At 37.6% G+C, this 12,792-nt stretch overlaps 1 protein-coding gene across 1 annotated transcript in view; it reads right to left on the bottom strand.

The window, feature by feature from the left end:
- The window catches only part of si:ch73-138n13.1 (calponin homology domain-containing protein DDB_G0272472), a 61,154-nt gene extending 48,427 nt beyond the window's left edge, over positions 1 to 12,727 (bottom strand). Inside the window, exon 1 of the mRNA XM_048210319.1 lies at positions 12,425 to 12,727. The gene's annotated coding sequence lies outside the window, so the exon portion shown is untranslated. The remainder of the gene's footprint in view (positions 1 to 12,424) is intronic.
- Positions 12,728 to 12,792: the final 65 nt, after the last annotated feature.

Raw genomic sequence — 12,792 nt, 5'->3', positions numbered from 1 at the left:
CACCGAATCAACAACGTTAACCTGCGCAATCAATTCTACAAGGAGCTGGACAGACACACACCTAAACTCATTACCTTGTTCAGAGACAAGGCCACCAAGACTGGCAAGATAGCGGAGGAGCTAGCCAAGCTCATGATGATTTATGACCTTCAGGTGAATTTTTAACTTTGCATGATTCAGAAACAGATTATTAACAGATTGTTTGCAGACGAACTGTAAGAAGCCATAGTGTTAATTGCCCCGACTCGAATTGTGCCTTGAGGTTAAGTGATTATGCCATGAACACAACATTGTCATCTCATAGGACATAGACGTCTTGACGATGTATTCTATCAGAAAGAGGAACCTTAAAAAGATACTTTATCGGCTACAATTTGAAGAAGTCCAAATAACTACTGTTTATGTGAAATTTGATTTACAATTTTAAGTTTTTTCTTTTGAGTTAAAGTATTTACAATAGAAATGTTTAATTTTAAAAATGTTTTACTGAAGAAATGATGACCCCAAATACTGAATCTATAGCAATGACCACCACCAGAATATGGAGCTATTTAACACTTTGATAAAGTGTTTGCTCTGCATTTGTGTAATTACTATTGTAATGGATATTTTTTGTCCATCTAGGAACAACGTAATGTAAATATAAGACGGGCACTCGTCCTCCGTGCTCTTCCTGTGTACCTGCGTGAAGATGCCTTCAAGTTCTTCAGGACCTGTAATGTAAGTGTACTGGCCTCACTATCAATCCCTTTGCTTAGCTATTCAATCAGCTTGAACTGAAGCACTAAACATATATACATATTGAAGCTTAAACATATGACATCACTCAAAGAACTCCAGGGGGGTATTCCAGAAAGCAGGTTAAGTGAAAACTCAGAGTGAACTCTGAGATGAGGGAAACAGAGTTATCCATTCCAGAGGGAAACCCTAACCCAGGACCAGCTGCTCTGCCTCTGTTGCAAGTGGTGGAGGTGAGCACCACTTCATGTTCATCTACTCAGGAGTAGGGCTGGACGATATGGCCAAAATTTATATCACAATATAATTCTTAATTTCGGTCGATACGATATAATTCCGATATCGATATGAACTATATAATAGCCTCAGAAAAACTGCCAAGAACGGCCACAACGGATGTCTGTACCTACATCCGTCTGAAAAATGAATTTGCCAAATCTATGAAATCTCTTCCTATAAAACTATATAATATTTTAGAAATAAAAACAGTACAAATAAATTTATGTTCAGCTTTTATTTGTATTTAGCCTTCATACAAACATTAAAATAAACATAAGACTCACTTATTTTTTAGTAATATTAATATCTTTAACATTAAACTATAACGTAGGGTGATTTTATTATTCTTAAAGGGTCATGAAACCCCAAAACACTTTTTTTTTTGAGATGTAAACAGGTGTAGGCTGCACATCATTGAAAACACTAAAGGTACTCAATGTTATTAAAGGATTAGTTCACTTTTAAATAAACTTTTTCTTATAATTTACTCGCCCCCATGTCATCCAAGATGTCCATGTCCTTCTTTCTTCAGTCGAAAAGAAATTAAGGTTTTTGATGAAAACATTCCAGGATTTTTCTCCATACAATGGGTTTGAATGGGCACCAGACAGTTCAAGGTCCTAAAGACAGTTTCAGTGCAGCTTCAAAGGGCTTTAAACAATACCAGACGATGAATAAGGGTCTTATCTAGCAAAACGATCAGTCATTTTTTAAAAATAAAAAAAAAAATTAAGTTTTATAAGCACAAATGTTCTCCTTGCTCTGTTCTCGGATGCGCGTTCGTGACGTCACGTAATACGCAATTACGTTGAAAAGGTCACGCTTGACATAGGCGGAAGTACAGATTCGGTGTTTACAACTTGAACGTGCAAATACTAACCCTGTTAAATTTTTATTAAAAATATAAAAATTTTAAAGACGTGGCTCTGCGCTGAGCTTCGCGTCCGGTGTGCGACCCCCTCGCTGTTGCTCAGTAACGGTGGAAATTTTGTCCGGTAATGCAGCGAGATGGAAACAGGGACTCACCGACTGATTCTAATGGCGGGACTGAAATGGTCCAGTCGTGGCAGCATCTAGATTCTTCTTCTGTTGGCAATGGTTGGCATTTGCCACATGTGCACCACCACGTCTCGTTAGATCTTCGTCTGCCTGATGCTTGAGAGGTGTGTGTCGCCGCAGCAGTCTCTTCCATCTGCCTAATTTCTTCCTCTGTGTATTCCGGTTCAAAAGGTAGGGCAGGCGAAAAACTCATCTTCTCCTCGTCCGACATTGTTGTTTTACCTTTTTTTGTAAACGGCGTTTGACTTAGTATTTGCATGTTTAAGTTGTAAACACCGAATCTGTACTTCCGCCTATGTCAAGCATGACCTTTTCAACATAATTGCGTATTACGTGACGTCACGAACGCGCATCCGAGAACAGAGCAAGGAGAACATTTGTGCTTATAAAACTTAATTTTTTTTTTTATTTTTAAAAAATGACTGATCGTTTTGCTAGATAAGACCCTTATTCATCGTCTGGTATTGTTTAAAGCCCTTTGAAGCTGCACTGAAACTGTCTTTAGGACCTTGAACTGTCTGGTGCCCATTCAAACCCATTGTATGGAGAAAAATCCTGGAATGTTTTCATCAAAAACCTTAATTTCTTTTCGACTGAAGAAAGAAGGACATGGACATCTTGGATGACATGGGGGTGAGGAAATTGTAAGCAAAAGTTTATTTAAAAGTGAACTAATCCTTTAATAAGTGAAAAATAGTTATTTTTGCATTTTTCAGAGCGATTTCTGTCTTCCTGTTTGAAAAGCTGAGTCGGAGCAACGTCACAAAATCTGACGTAATCGTGTACTTTAGGCCCAAGTATGGGCATGGTCGAACATGCTGACGTAGACTGTTTAGAGCGAATCTCGCCATATATATATATTCATGACATAAAGTTAATCCAATCACTGCACTGTAGTATGCATAAGATTATAATTGCGGTATTATGCATGAGGAAGCATCACTTCTCTCGCCTCGGTCTCTTGTCATTCAGAGACATCGTTGGTGCTAGTTTTCTCAGTGCCACAACACAATGCGTTTTCCTGCGACGCGACCAGAGCAGAGGTTTGTGTGCATGTGGATTGTTTTGCTGTAATCTACAGCACAAATGGAAAATATGTTCGCATGAGATCGCATTACAGCGGAGAATTCAAATATCACAAGTGCTGTTCATTCACCTCTGCCTGCTCTAGCTGCGTTCAAACACGCGAGCCGTAGGCTGTTTACCTCAGCACAGCACGTGTGTTGTTTGTATTTTGCTCGCGATGCGGTCAGAACTGGAGTTTGAATACGAACACATGAAAAATATGATTTTATGATATCCAGGCGGAGCGCATATGATCGGTTTCAGCGCGGAGCTCCGCGATGAGTTTAATAACACTAGCCACGTGACACATAATTCATACAGAATAAAGTAAGTTATCCGTGTTTAAAGTTTTTATTTCACACATTCTCCTGCACCAAACATTAACCAGCACGGTGTAGGTATGCACACATATTTTCATCAAGTTGTGGAAGCTTGTTCCGTCGCATTTGCATCAGGTGTACTCAATTTTGTAAAACTTGCCGCGTTCGCGTTTGATCTACAACTGTTGAGCACTGGCTGGTGGCTGGTGGCTGCATGTCTCTGTGGTGTACGTCATCACGCAAATAGCCAATCGCGTTCTGCTCTTTCTAACGGCTGCGCCTCAAATCAGTGATGCAGTAATGTATATGTCGAAATACCGGAAATGTGTTTAAAAATCATATCACCGTTATCGAAAAAAAATTATATCGCGATATATATTGATATTGAATTATTGTCCAGCCCTACTCAGGAGGATGTTAGGACACAGATGTGTGTTAAACAGCATCTGTTGGTGGTAAAAGCTACAAGTGAAATTATCCACTGAATAAACTTTTACTTTAATATGTGAAATAAAAACGAAGTGAGGAGCCATTGTGAGACTGTTTTTATATTTCATTTTCAGCTGATTTGAATGAAATAAAATAGCCTTAAATAAAACATTGAACAACATTCAACCACTTCCTCAAAGGCTAATATAAAATAAAGTGATGTTAAATTCAAAATATATAGACGAGCGCATCTAAAACTCTGTCAGTGATTTTTTTTTATTATGGCCGCAGTCAGAAAATGTCACAGTACCGGAGCTCCATTGATGATGGCTTTTTACTAGGTCGTCAGGCACGAGCTCAACTCTGAGTTAACATACTCCGAGTCGACTTACCTAACTCAGATCAGCTGTTCTGGAAGTGAAAACTCAGTTTCACTTCAAAGGGTAAGTTAACTCAAGAGTTCAGGGTTAGGCTCAGTTTGTTGAACGTCCTTTCTGGAATATCCCCCAGGACCTGTTTTACTTGAGTTGTTATTCTGCAAACTGACGTGTAGAAATTGCATAAATGAAAAGTTAAGTGTAAATCATTCCACTAAACAAAAAGTATGCTAACAGATAGGTGTGAAACTAACATAAGATATAAGCATATGTAAAGAAAATAGTTTAAACATGTAGCTTAGTTGCAGTCTAAGTGCAAAGTGACAGTAATGTCTAGACATCATTACCATGATTTGTATCCTTGAGGAGCTGAACTCATTCATGTATTATTTGTGTTTTATAGTCAGCAGATTGTCCCAGACCTCACTGACACTCCAGTGGCTCTCCTGACAGTCGTCATGGATGACACTATTGATGCGGCCCTCTTCAGTCCCTGAGAGCATCTGTATTGTCGTGGAGGATGAAATACTTGTGAGTGGTCCCACGACTCTGGCTGACTCATTTCTCCTGCTCTTTGGGTACGTCTATGCACTAGACCTACAGTACCCAAAGAATCTTGAACTTACATTCACATTTATCCAAAAAGTTGTGATGTGTCTTGAGGACAACAAACCACTGAAAGGGCGTCTACTGACGCTGAAGAATGATTTGTTTAATGAGTGAATCACTCAGGATGGATTATTTGAGTTGAGTATTGAGAAAGTCCCCCCCTTTTTACAAATGTAATAATTTGCCTGTTCTACCTCAGATTTAAGATCTGACACTGTTTGCCTCTTCTGCCTCAGATGTAAGATCTGACACTGTTTGCCGCCTCTGCCTCAAATGTAAGATCTGACACTGTTTGCCTGTTCTACCTCAGATTTAAGATCTGACACTGTTTGCCTCTTCTGCCTCAGATTTAAGATCTGACACTGTTTGCCTGTTCTACCTCAGATTTAATACATTGATTGCCTATACCTTGATGCACTAACTTGATGTTGCCAGTTGAAGTACAACCAGTATTTTTGTTTGAATGTTTTATTATTAACACATATTGTACTTTAAAAAACATTTTGTTTTCATGGGGTCATTTTCTTTTTGTTTTAATTTCACAAGCACTTTGATTTTGACTGCTGCTCCTTTGATTCATGCCTTTTAAAAAGCGCATTGTATTAAATAAAACAAGTTGTTCAAATTGCGACTGTAGTGTCACTTTCATGGTTTCTAACATTATTAGCTGATTGTGTAGTGGGCCGACATCAGTATTTCAGTTTAGAATTAATTTTGAGTGCATGTCCCACATTAAGAGTTAAAATTTATTGAAAATTTAGTGTATTTCCCAAATTATATGAGTTGGAAAATATTGAACATTTTGAGTGTATTTACCACATTATTTGAGTTGAAAAATAGTGAAAAATTTGAGTGTATTTCCCACATTATTTGAGTTGAAAAATAGTGAAAAATTTGAGTGTATTTCCCACATTATATGAGTTGAAAAATAGTGAAAAATTTGAGTGTATTTCCCACATTATATGAGTTGAAAAATAGTGAAAATATTTAGTGAATTACTCCCTAATTATAAGTTGAGAAATATCAATATTTATAAGATAACATTGAGATAATTTAAGGCAGCTGGAAATGTAATTTTTATTTTATGTAAACCTAAAACATTTAAAAACATCACTTAAATGTTTTTGTGTAATCTGTTACAAAATATTTTTTGAGTTCTGTGAACTTATTCGGGTTTACAGTGCAGTGTGTATAGGCTACAATGTCTCTGTGCTATTTTTTCCCAACACACTGATAATCATTACTTTTGCCAGTGCTTTGCGGCAAGCTTTGTGTGTGCGCTTGAGCGTGGAATAGGCATATATTTCACCCCCAGTATTTAAGTAATTAAATTAATATAAACGTGTGAATAATGGCTTAAATGAATGACTACTAGTCGACTAGAAAAATCTTTAGTCGGGGGCAGCCCTAAGCCGTTTCTCAATATGTGTACTTGTCTGTACTTGTGTTCTTGTGAACTTGTGAAACGTTATCAGTCGCTGTCCAAGTACTGTTCCAATTCAAAGTTCGCATCTAGCCAAGTTCAGTTCAAATCCCTGGATCTGTTCTTGATCCGCCCCTTGTATCGATGATGCATCGAGAGGTGACTTGTGCAGACTTGAGACAGCCAGGTATCCCAGAATGCATCTCGCACTAACCAGCAATCATCAGTAGTAAAGGAGAAAACCCACATAATTTAAACATATTACTGTTATTATGTCACGATATGTAGTTTTAAGAGTTTTCTGGCAAGAATGTGCTGGTTTAAAGCTCAAATTTGTGGTTTATTGATAAAGATAGCACCTTTCTGAAAATTTAATCTGACGTTGTCGGAGTTGTGAGATCCAGGCGATCACCGGACGCTCAGCGCTCATGTACCCAGCCGAGAGCAGCCTTAACTCGGCTAGTCCTTCTGACATTTGCCGCTGGCTCCGTTTTGGCTGAGGGCAACGTGACGTTTCATAACTTTATATATGGCTAGTTAACATTTGTATCCTACTAAAGCGCTGACGTTATCAAGTACGCTGCTGGTCCATTTGCACCGGACTTGTGTTCTCCCGTTCACAGGAGTTTGTTCTCCTGAGTTGAACTTGCCAAGTCCTACCAAGGACGCGAGTCCGAACTTTGCGAACTTGGTTTTGAGAAACGCCTCTAGTGTTCACATTTGTAGTTCGATTCTCTCAGTTCTTTTGGTCCAGATAAAAAAAAACAATGCATTTAGTCCTAATTTTCTTAGCATTCAAGCTGTCATTTTTAACACAGAATTACCCTGTGACTGACTATATTCGTCGTCTGACTGCACCAAACTGTGATGTCTGTACTGTGATGGTTTGGGACAAATACGTGTACGGTTACACCCCTAATATATATCATCATATGCACTCACATACAACTTGCACATTTAGCCCAGCACACAGCATTGTTTTGGATGTTCGACAAGTTCCGTCACAAAAACAGTTGCACCGATCGATCGGCCAGAGATCGGAATCGGCCGATCAGTCTCACTTCTTACAGATTCCGAGCTGATCCGTTTTGTTACCAGTGGCACAGGCAATAACGTCAAATGCGTGTTCTCGCTCTCTTCTCTGTCACGGTGAAGTGACACACACCCACGCAGGCGCCTCCTCTCTCTCACTCGCCTCATTCGCTCCGGTTAAGTAGTGCTTGTATTGCGCATAAATTTTAGTCATTCCCGCAGGTTTCGCGTTCACACCGAAAGCACACGCACCACTGATCTATATTGGAGCGAACAAGCCACGCTCAGTCTCTAACTGAGTCCGAAGTACCAAAATGAGTGGCATACTGCGCTTAAAAGGTCAAATACATACAAAAGTATGTCAAAACCAGCGGCACAGGCAATCTTGGCGAGAATTCAGATAAACAGTCAGTTTTGAATAGTGAACCCATGTTGTGTGTAACAGTATTGGGTCTGTTGAACACTGTTCATAAACTCTTAAAGGTGCCATTGAATGTTTTTTTACAAGATGTAATATAAGTCTAAGGTGTCCCCTGAATGTGTCTGAAGTTTCAGCTCAAAATACCCCACAGATTTTTTTTAAATAATTTTTTTAACTGCCTATTTTGGGGCATCATTAACTATGCACCGATTCAGGGCTGCTGGCCCTTTAAATCTCATGCTCCCTGCCCATCGAGCTCGCGACTCTATAATACAGTGCATTTACAAAGTTCACACAGCTAATATAACCCTTAAATGGATCTTTACAAGATGTTCGTCATGTATGCTGCATGCATGCTTCGGGTCATGTGAGTATAGTATTTATTTGGGTGTTTACATTTGATTCTGAATGAGTTTGAGGCTGTGCTCTGTGGCTAACGGGCTAAAGCTAACATTACACACTGTTGGAGAGATTTATAAAGAATGAAGTTGTTTATGAATTATACAGACTGCAAGTGTTTAAAAATGAAAATAGCGACGGCTCTTGTCTCCGTGAATACAGTAATAAACGATGGTAACTTTAACCAACAGTAGTCTACATTAACAACATGCTAACGAAACATTTATAAAGACAATTTACAAATATCACAAAAAATATGATATCATGGATCATGTCAGTTATTATTGCTCCATCTGCCATTTTTCACTGTTGTTATTGCTTGCTTACCTAGTCTGGCTGCCCTTGTGTAATGCCTTTCATAATGTTGGGAACATGGGCTGACATATGCAAATATTGGGGGCGTACACCCCGACTGTTACGTAACAGTCGGTGTTATGTTGAGATTCGCCTGTTCTTTGGAGGTCTTTTAAACAAATGAGATTTATATAAGAAGGAGGAAACAATGGTGTTTGAGACTCACTGTATGTCATTTCCATGTACTGAACTCTTGTTATTCAACTATGCCAATATAAATTCAATTTTTAATGCTAGGGCACCTTTAAAGGCTGAATGTGTTATTTTACATTTGATTACTTTAATTTCTGTAGTATTTCTTACTTGAATAGAAACCCAGTTAACCCGAAAAACTTAGTTTCATAGCTCTCTTTATTCTATTGCATTTATTTGTCTGTTTATATTTTATTACTGACTTTTACTTGTGTTTTTTTTAATGAAAATAAAACTTTGCATTGACGAAAAGTAGATTTTTGTTTGTATATGTTGTCAATTATAGTTCTTAGAAAGAAAATCGGAATCTGCAAAAATCGGTATCGGCCGATCTCACTAACAAAAGAAAATCGGAATCGGCCAAAAAAAATTGCAATCGCCGCATCTCAAGTTTTTTTTTTCTTTGTATCTTTAGGTTCTGATCCTCAACTAACGTTACTGTCTGAAGAACTGTTCTCTCCCGCCGGCACCGCTGAACTTCTAGTGTGACGTGCGCGGTGGACCAAATCATTGTGAGGCAAGGGAGGGTTGACTCAAAATGTTCCTAAACTTAAAACACCCATTTGCGTTTGTATTGCTTTACTACTTACACAATTATTTTAAGTATATATAATTTATATATACTTAAAATAAGTATATATAAATGATATATATATATACTTACGACCTATACTTACGGCCCTGGATAATAATATCTCAGATAGCATCACCTCAAGCAAGTCATTTATTCTCCTCAACATGTTAGTCCATTAGAGAAATGAACTCTAGAGGGGAGCAATTCTATGCACTATATTAGCTTAAATATTCATTATATTTACTTTACCTGTTAGTAATGTCTTAATTTAATATAAATTTAAATAAATTTGTCATGAAAACAAGTTATGACAGTAACTGTGTAAATGATCATATTTCAAAAATGAACTGGAGTAGAAAAATTATTGAAAAATAATTTTATAATTAGATTTAGAAGTTAATGCCTTATGTGCAGTTTACATGTTTGTTTGGTTTTTTTTTGTTTTTTTTTTGTTTTTTGAGTGTTAATTATCTAAAAATAAATAGCAACTGAATTTAATAATTTGGGCTCTGCTGTTAATTGTAAAGGGCTCCCTGTATATAGTTTACAGAATTAGCTGAGATAGATTTTTTACCTTAAGAAAATTAATGATAGTTGAATTTATTTAAAGAGAGAGAGACTGTTTAATAAACTGCTGTTTCATAAAAAAAGAAAAAATAAGCAATTTTTTGCTTTGTTTTCTTCCCCCACTGTACCGAACCCATAACTGAACCGTGACTTCAATACCGAGGTACATACCGAATCATCAGGTTTGTGTACGTTAAACCCCTAGTATGGATCTGACAACTCATGAGGAGCTTATAAAATGTATAAAGGAGTCAAAACAGCGGCAGGAATCCCTCCATCACACACACAAATGAAGATCTGCTGCGAGGAGAAAGCATTTCTGATGCCTGTACTGAACTGTGGTGAAAAAACAGGTATGTTAGAGCTTTCTGTCCTTTTTGGGCGCACATCTTGTGACATCATGTGATGTTTTTGGTTCGTTTACATGTCTTTGGTCCGTGTTGCATTCATATTTCATCGAAGTTTGGAAGTGGACCGAGACCCATCTTCTCAGCGGTCTGCTTGTTATGCGCACCAGGGTTCGAATGGCAGCGTTCAAACTTATTCAAATAAACCACTCTATCATAGCAATCCCACCAGGGTTCGTTTTAATCAAACCGAACATGCCAAATGTGAACACACCATATTTTAGTTTCACTCTAGTATGTATGTTTGAAGTACAATTCTAACAGAGTATCCATACTTTAACTTGAGGTTGTAGGACAAGAATAACCCATTATAACCTCTCCCTTTTTCAAGAGAATCTCTGAGCCAAAAATAATTAAAAAAAACAAGACAAACTGCTTGAGAGTAAAAAAATAATAAAAAAAAGTACTTATCCAAAAAAAAAGGTAGTCAGCACAGGTGAATGACTAAGAAGGAATGTAGAAGTTTTCTTCAGTATTGTGTATCTATAGTTTTACTATCTTTCAACTAATCTGGCAAGAACCCAATTCAGTGAGGACCAACTGATTCCCTTGAAGCCTTTTTACGCCACTGTGTTTCCTGTCTTTTATTCACAGTGTATGTGTGTGTATGCGTGTACAACTGACACTCTGGTTCAGCCAGTTTTGCAGAAGGAAAATACTTTCCATGCTCGACCTGAGCAACAACACCAATGAATGAGCATGACTGGCAGGGCTTCAGTACACACACACATGATGAAGCCCATCACCTGCACACAAACATACAGCTGACGCCATTCAGCATATATCTGTGACGAAATCACCTGACAAGCTTACCTGCCAGGAAAGACTACTGGAAAATTGGAATCACAAAGAGAAATGTGAATTCCAAAGAGTGAAAGGATATATAAATACGCCAATGTCTGGTTGAATTATTAGGATTCAACTGAGTTACTTTGATCAACACCTTTTAGATTGTAATGTTCAAGTCTCATGCATTTAAAGACTGCATTTATTTGATCAAAAATACATATCATTGCAATTTAAAATACAATTTTTCTATTTTAATATTTTTAATTATTTTATTTATATATTTTTAATTTATAAATTCATTTCTGTGATGTCAAAGCTGAATTTTCAGCATCATTACTCCAGTCTTCAGTGTCACATGATCCTTCAAAGATAATTCTAATGCTGATTTGGTGTTCAAGAAACATTTCTTATTATTATTATTATTATTAACTTTAAAAATAGTTGTGCTTCTTAATATATTTATAGAAACCTTCTTTTCTCAAGATTCCTTAATGAATACAAAGTTTAAAACAACAGCATTTATTTGAAATCGAAAACTGTTGTAACATATTTACTGTCACTTCAACATAATGAATTATATGAATCCTTGTTGAACAAAACTATACATCTTACTGACCTCAAACATTTTAAAAAGCAGTGCAGGTGAGACCATCCCCTTTACATACAAACTCATGTACTGTATGCAAATGTTTCAAGAAAGCAGAAACTTGTAACATATGCATACAGTGCTACAATATTACAAAGCACAGAATCACAGGCCATAACTACTGAGCCACAGCTCGACTGACTGGAGAAAAACGAGATTAACTACTACCAGAAATAAAGAACAACCAATTTTCATCCTGGAAACAATAACCACAATAAAAATAAATACAAATTATTATTGAAAAACAGTCAAGCAAGCTTGACTCAACTACATTGTACTCTTTACAATAAAAAATACAAAGCTTAATGGAAATATCCAGCCATATAATTGTGAAATAAAAGGACAAAGAACGAAATAACACAGTAGCATACCCACAAATGCAAAGACCATAGTAACTACTGAAAATAAGTTAATATGGGATCATGGTCCCCTTCAAACAGCTTTCATAATATTTTTAATTTCCATTTTGTTGACAGTGTCAACTAATACCACAATACCTATAAGTTTCATATGAAAACTTTAAAGTGAATTGTATACAGTAAACAGTATTTTGGCGTAAACTACGGTCACCATGGTATTTTTGTATTGGTCAGAAAGGTAAATAGCTCGCGTGAGTTTCTTTGTTAGCTGATTTGACTAGCCTGCTTTATTATTCCCATAAGTCTGAAGACCAACAGAAGCAGCGTGACAAAGCAGGTAAAACACATACGAAGAGATAAAAGCACAACATTTCACTTTACGCACCTTTTCGTCAACTTCAAATAGTCGTCTGTCTGTCCCACCTGTGTGTGAGCCGTTTGGGATCTGAGCTCAACCAAACCTCGCTGCTGTCTGTCGGGATTGACCGTCCTGTTGATCGCGGGCTAATGTTCGGCTCCACCGCCGGTGACTCCCTCGTTATTTAGTTGCTTTATCCCGCATGAATCGCACCGGGACACCATTCCTCACACCTGTACCGCTGCACAAACGGCCGTGTTTCTATGAACACTATCACAGGCTGGCTCACACAAACTTGCTGAGAGAGCCGGAAGGCGGTATGGGATCGCATTGCACGGAAGGATGGAGGATTTGTTTTGGTACGCCAGACTGGGACAGTGTGGAGGGGGAGAGTG

This window comes from Megalobrama amblycephala, linkage group LG12, assembly GCF_018812025.1.
Source record: "Megalobrama amblycephala isolate DHTTF-2021 linkage group LG12, ASM1881202v1, whole genome shotgun sequence".
In the NCBI taxonomy this organism is placed as follows: Eukaryota; Metazoa; Chordata; class Actinopteri; order Cypriniformes; family Xenocyprididae; genus Megalobrama; species Megalobrama amblycephala.
The sequence above is the reverse complement of the archived record's forward strand: the minus strand, read 5'-3'. Positions and strand labels throughout refer to the sequence as shown.